This window comes from Scardinius erythrophthalmus (assembly GCF_964197995.2).
Source record: "Scardinius erythrophthalmus genome assembly, chromosome: 12".
Classification (NCBI taxonomy): domain Eukaryota; kingdom Metazoa; phylum Chordata; class Actinopteri; order Cypriniformes; family Leuciscidae; genus Scardinius; species Scardinius erythrophthalmus.
The window spans coordinates 10137987-10145101 of NC_138232.1; positions in this window are offsets into that span (position 1 = coordinate 10137987).

The following is a 7115-nucleotide window of genomic DNA, read 5'->3' on the forward strand; positions in this document are numbered from 1 at the left end:
TTATTGTAGAAATGTAGCAAATTGCAGCCTTATTCATTTTTGTTGGCCTGACATAGAGTTTTGCAAAAATAATTAAAATGTAAAAAATGACACCCCATCAATACAGCCAGCTGGGGGCAGCCTATTTTTGCTCTTGCATGCATCATGCCATTTATTACTATCTCTGACATTGTCAACTTTATAAAAGGCACTTCTGATGCATTTCCAGTTCCACAGACAAGCCACTAATTCAATGTGTTAAGTCATCAGCTGTGAAGCATGGTACTCTATCCGCGTTTGGTCGCTTTGATTCAGTGATTTATTTCGCTGTGCTCCACAGGACAGTTTGACTTTTTACTTCTGGCTTGCATAACTGTGGAACAGTCACAGAAACACACAATGTTCCTCTCTCACTCTATGAATATCAGATTTAGTGCAATTTCTTTGCATGACAAATAGTGCTGTGATTGCATTGCCAAAGCAGCTGCTGGTTAGGTGCAAACAATGCAAAATACATTAAAATAACTACAATTTTATGATAATAACATAACAATAATAATAATAATGATAAAAAGAAGAAGAACAGAATTGAAAGCACACAGCAATTAATAGGTAGAAGAATGTGACTGTTATGCAAACTGACAAATCTGAAATTATATACATTTCATTTGATTGAATATTTGTATTTTATGCATTGAGTATTTTGTTATGCCTGCAAATTTTGTCTGCATTTATGCCTGCATTTTTCTGTCTTACTTGCTTTTCATTCTCTTTCACTCTATCTCTCTCTCTCCTTACTCCCCCTCTCTCGATGTACTTGGCTGGGTCCATGAGCCTGGCAGTCACTACTAAGAAATAAATGCATGGAAGAGAGGAAGGAAGGCAGACTAATGCCAAACAGCAGAAAAATGATTGGTGAAACAATAAAATATGTAAATAATTTGGCCTACTATCATAACATAATTTGCAGTACCTTTAATAATTCTATGTAAATGTATTAATTGCGTAAGAAATGAGACACAAAGCTTATACTCACAGATTTTAGGTATGCTGTTGATTCCACTGGCAATTGGCACTGTCCCATCCTTCATTAACAACAATTTGAAAAAACCATACATCGTGACCAAGTGCACAAAGCAATTCAATGTGAAATGTACTGCTGTTTTTTTTTAATGAACCAAAAGGCCCATGCTTCTCCATTTCTTACTCCTCAGTTCATTATATGACAAATTAAAATAGTATTATATAGATTTTTCAAGGTATGATGCTTAAAATAATATCAGCAATTACTGTAATTGGAATTATATCTGCAGACTATTATTATACCTAGAGAGATGTTAGCAAGGAAAAATAATTCACGCCACTCTTTGAATACATGTCCATGTGTATGGCTTGAAACATTTGCAGAGACGTGTCTGATGATGGTAAGCAGCAACATGAGGTAAACCACCAGGCCAACATCACCATTTCCCTTTTTCACTTCCGTGAGTTCTTAAAGACGTCTGATACCTGAAACCTGTTTGAACTATAATAATGATGCATTCATGTGATATGTATATACTGTATATATATATATATAAATATATATATATATATGAAAAACAAACTTGCCCTAACCTGACATGCATAGAAAAATAACCTTGTCCTGACAACAAGTCTCCTATTCAAAATATGCCTGTGTGGTTTTATTAAAAGAAAATTCACAGTGTGGTTTTATTATGATGTTTATTACTTTTTAGAGAACAGTAGAGAACAGAATTCCAAAATAATTATTATAATTTAAGAGAATTTGAACTAGGTGTTTGAAACTAATACAAAAGAACTGTTGTATGTAACTACTTTGAAACCTTGTACTTTTGAAACCTTTTAGATGATAGTCCTTGCGACAACTTTCCTGTGTGACAATCAGGCCGGATTTCCAATGTTCCTTTGCAATTGGTTTTCCTTTTCTTTAGATTAATGGAAATTTGGGCGCTTTTTCATTCTAATCGCCTGTAAATAGCCAAACCTGGTTGTCATCAACCTAGAGCAAACAGACAGCAAAAAGATCAATAGTCAAATGCCCAGTATAAACCGGACCAGTTCCATATTACATTTTTTTGGGGCGTTTTTCACCCAAATGTGTAGGAAGACAAGTCAAGGGTTTGAGAACAGAATGTGAATGATCCTCCATTGTTTGATGAGCAAAAGGCTCATTGTCTTGGAGAGAGACGGAGTGAAAAATAAACTACCCACACACACACAGACTCTGTGGAATGCTTAACATCATAATTATTGGATATTCTTGTGAGATACGCTCTAGTTGCATGACTTTACATTAGCCTGCGTCATCGCTCTTTATAAAAAACACCAAGGAACTTGCTTGTAGGGGCACATCACAGTTTGATTATACTGTAGGTCATGTGCTCCACACGTCTGTTCATCTGTTTGGGGAGTCAGCCACTTTTACGCAACTCATTATCTTAATGAGCAATTTAATGCCCAACATGTTTACTTTGACTTGACCCTAATGGCATGTTGCTCAAATTTTAATGTCAAATCCATTCACTCACTGGCACTTTAATTGGGAAATAATAGTCATGTTGAATTAATGGCTCTTTTTCACTATCCCCAAAACTGACTGGGTAAGATATTTATATAGGAGTGGTTGCTGTGATTCACTGTGATGCTCACCTGGGTGTTCATAAGCCTAATTTCAAATGTGCATGGGAGACCAGGTGGAGCTTGAGGCATTTGTGGAGACTTTTCATGCCTGTAAACTGAAAGCAGAGGCATGGACATTTAGGGTTTTAGTCCACCATTGCCATATTAAAATGCAAAGCTATAGTCATTTTTTAAACAAATCAACTGCTGCAAGGTTAATCAAAATCAAATCAAATCTCCAAACTGCTTGACCTGTGGGGATGCTGGAGTCTATCCCACCGTCTCAGCCAGAAGACTGGGGAAACACCCTTGACAGCACAATAAAAAAAAAAAATATTGAGGAAAGACAGTTAAACTAAATAAAAGATAAGACTGGTTGGCTGTTATAGGAAATATGTGTTCTTTGTTGTGTTGGGTTTTCACTATAGTTCTGTTTCCTGTGTTTTCAGTTGGTTACCTTGATTATGTAAGGGTTAATGCCCGACGAGGTGTCCATTGTCAGGTGGACGACGGCAAAGCGTGAACCATCCGAAGCACAGCGGAGGTATCCATTAATACCTGACAATGGACACCTCGAAGGGCATTAACCCACTTATACCATGGTCACTTGCCAAATAACACATTTTTAAAACATTAGTTTAAATTTTAATTAGTTTTACAATCAAAATCTAAAGTTTTTACAAACAATAACTTGGTTTCCCCGGTTTATTTAGCAACCGGAGATATTTATAGTCCGCTCGATTTATAGTCCGTATAGATACTTTGACTGCCTGTTGCTATGGTTACTCACAGCTGGTGTAGCCAGCGCATTTATTTATTAATTTCGAACGGTAAACAGTCAGTTTCACCAGAACTCCTTTACTAGGTGTCCTCTATCACTTTTTAATGGACACCCTGCAGCCAATCAGAATCGAGTATTCACCCAGACCATGGTATAATCATTGTTTGATTATAAGTTACACCTGTTGTTTATTTTGTTGATAAGTTTGTTCTGTGTATTTAAGCCTTGTGTTTCTTTCTGTTCTTTGTCAGTTCTCCTCATGATATTACGGTTGTTCTGTTCCTGAGTTTGAGTTTTGCTTAATAAATATATTGACATTGCTGCAAATAGATTATTTCCCTCACATTTCAACCGATTGTGGTATTAATACAATGGTATTATTCAAAGTGTAATTTTTAAATATGTCATTGTGATTATCAAAGATGAGTTTTAAGGAATACAATTATTGACCTCAGTTTGTTATTTTAAAATCAAAAAGTTTTTGCTAATTGATGTTTATTATTATTTAGGTCTGTAATAGTTTATTTGCATTTGTGCCTTTAAAAGTGAGTGAGGCTACAGAGAAGCGTGTGTGATGAACAGTTACAACCCTTTAGGAGGGTCAAAGGCATCCCGTGCTGTCTGCTGTTCCTGGAATCAGTAATACTTGATAGCCATCACCCCCTAACCACTTACACAAACTCATACGCACCCGCTACCATCTCACACACACTACTCTATGCATAAGCTGTTCAGAGATTTCTTCGAAAGATAAGCCGAAAGGGTAGAATGTATGCTTATGGAATGTGACCAGAAGGACCTTGTTTTGAGTGTGATCCAGACATTAACAACCTTTCAGCTGCAGGAGAAAGAGTTTGCTGAAGAAATAAAAGCCTTTTATTCAACATTCTCACTTAACAGATCTACGAAACCACTAATGCCCAATGCCCTTCCATTATCCAGATGTGTCTCGCAGAACATCTGGTTTTGTCTTTCTGTCTGGTATGTGTCTCACCCGGAACATTGTGAACACGTGCGGCAGTGTGAATGTGTGTTTGTAAAGTAGTGTTATGTAAGTCTACTCCTCCTCCCCATACTATGTCTGAAACTGCTACTGTGGCTGCTTTAGAGATCTCCATGTGATGCACACTGATTCATGGATTTCTGCAGGTGAACTGACAGGAACAAAGCGGTCGACTCATGTTCACGGCTCCCAGAGATGGCAAATCATCAGACCTGTAATTAATTTGGCAGATAAGCTCAATGCGGCCATTATGAAGCTAATTGTAGAGTCTTGATATGCACTCCGTTTGCATCAATGCAGCCTAGATTTAAATTTGACAGATTTTGATACGCTTATTGTTCTTTTCTGAATAGTAGGTAGTTCAATACAATTAGCATCAGGGTAATTGCAGGACTTTCACTCAGGCTTTTATCTGTTTTTTCAAAAAGAATTTGCTCCGACTGTCAAAGTTGGGCTGAGAATAAACTACACATGTTTGGTCTTTATGTCTCTTATTCTTTCAAAATGGCTTAAGATCACTTTTCTTCTAGTTTGAACTAAGGTATTGGTTTATTTAAAAAATGAACCAACTGTCATCATAACTCTCTCTTATGTTTCAAAAATCTGTATTATTTTCTCTTTTAACAAGACACAAAAAAGATGTTAGGCTGAATGGTCATGTTGCTTTTTTCATACAAGATAAGTAAATGGTGACCACAAACCCAAGCTGCAAAAAATTACCAAAGCACCTTAAAGAAAGTAATCCATGTGCACAATATTACAAGTCTTCTGATATCATAAGATAGGTCTGTGTGAGAAACAGACCCCATTTAGGACATTATTTAATGAAAAAGTATCCCTCTGATGTAGATTTGTGTGAATATGTGCATATTTCAATGAGATTTGAGCACTGCAGCCATTTACAAATAGTGTCACATTCTAGTAAACTTTTCCCTTTGTGTTCTATACAAGAAAATTTTCAATACACGTTTAGAACAACATGAGGGTGAGTAAATGATTACATCATTTTCATTTTTAGTTAAACTATACCCTTTAATTTCCTTTTTCAATGGAAGGTTTTGAACATAATGTGAGCAGCTGTCTCTGCAAAAGTTCTGTAGACTGAGCATCCCCAAAACCCTAATCTTATCTTTTCTCTTTCATGTGTTCGGAATGACTAACCCAGTGCTTGATACCTAATTAGGAATCGCTTAGTCTGCTCTTTAAGTAAGTCTCCAGAAAAACCAAGGATTTCAGTTCTCTCCTTTCAGTAGACAAATGATTAATAGGATTTGAATCATCTCCTTGAATCATCAGTAAACAAGGATTTGTACTTGTTGCCTGCCTACTATTTTAAAAAAAAGTGAGACAATACATATTATTACAGTATGGTAGTGACTAAATTCATTGAATTTACATTCAAAACTGAATGCAAAAAAAAAGATAGATAGATAGATAGATAGATAGATAGATAGATAGATAGATAGATAGATAGATAGATAGATAGATAGATAGATAGATAGATAGATAGATAGATAGATAGATAGATAGATAGATAGATAGATATGTGTGAGAACTTGCTGACTGGTGGCTCTTTATATCTATTTAACCAGTTAGTATACAGTTCTTCACTACAAAAAGGTTTTGTGGGTGTGTATAATCATGTCAGTGCATGTAAGTGTGTGTGCTCATTTTCCCTGCTTGTGTTGGCGGGTTAGTGTTACTGGGTTCCACTTTCAAAGAATGACCTTGTCTCTGGCCTCCTAACATGTATAATTCAGAGCTAGTGAACCAGGTTTTATGCACTATACTAACTACAGCCAAACTGCTATTGATTAAAAGTGTTGTGTGTTGACAAAGTCATTAGTGATGCTATTTTCAGGTCAACCCACTTTGACTAACCTTTCACATAGAAAGCTCTAGTAAGTGTGTTTTACAGTTGTGATCTTATTGCCATTATTAACTAGTCCTCATACTTAGGCTTAGGGATTTGAACAAACTCGTAACCTTAAGTATTAAAGGGTTAGTTTACACAAAAATGACACCCTCATGCCGTTGCAAACCCGTAAGACCTTTGTTCATGTTCGGAACACAAATTAAGATATTTCTGATGAAATCCGAGAGCTTTCTGACCCCTCCATAGACATCAACGCAATGACCACTTTTAAGGCCCAGAAAGGTAGTAAAGACATCGTTGAAATAGTCCATGTGACTACAGTGGTTTAACCTTAATTTTATGAAGCGACAAGAATACTTTTTGTGTGCAAAAAAACAAAACAAAAATAACTTTATTTACCATTTTCTTCTCTTCCATGTCAGTCTCAGACGCCGTTCGAGTGAGTATCACGACACGTGCGTGTGATGCTGGCGCAGGAGCCGGCCAGAACTGAGCCGGCGTTCTGACGTAGAACCCGGAAGTGATGCACTGTTTACAACGTGAACAGCATCAGAGACTGACACGGAAAAGAAGAAATTGTTAAATAAAGTCGTTATTTTTGTTGATGTTTTGTTGCGTACAAAAAGTATTCTCGTCGCCTCATAAAATTAAGGTTGAGTCACATGGACTGTTTTAATGATGTCTTTACTATCTTTCTGGGCCTTGAAAGTGGAGATTCCTTTGCAGTCTAGATGGGGTCATCAAAAATTGTGTTCCGAAGATGAACGAAGGTCTTACGGTTTTGGAACATGAGGGTGAGTAATTAATGACAACATTTTTATTTTTGGGTAAAC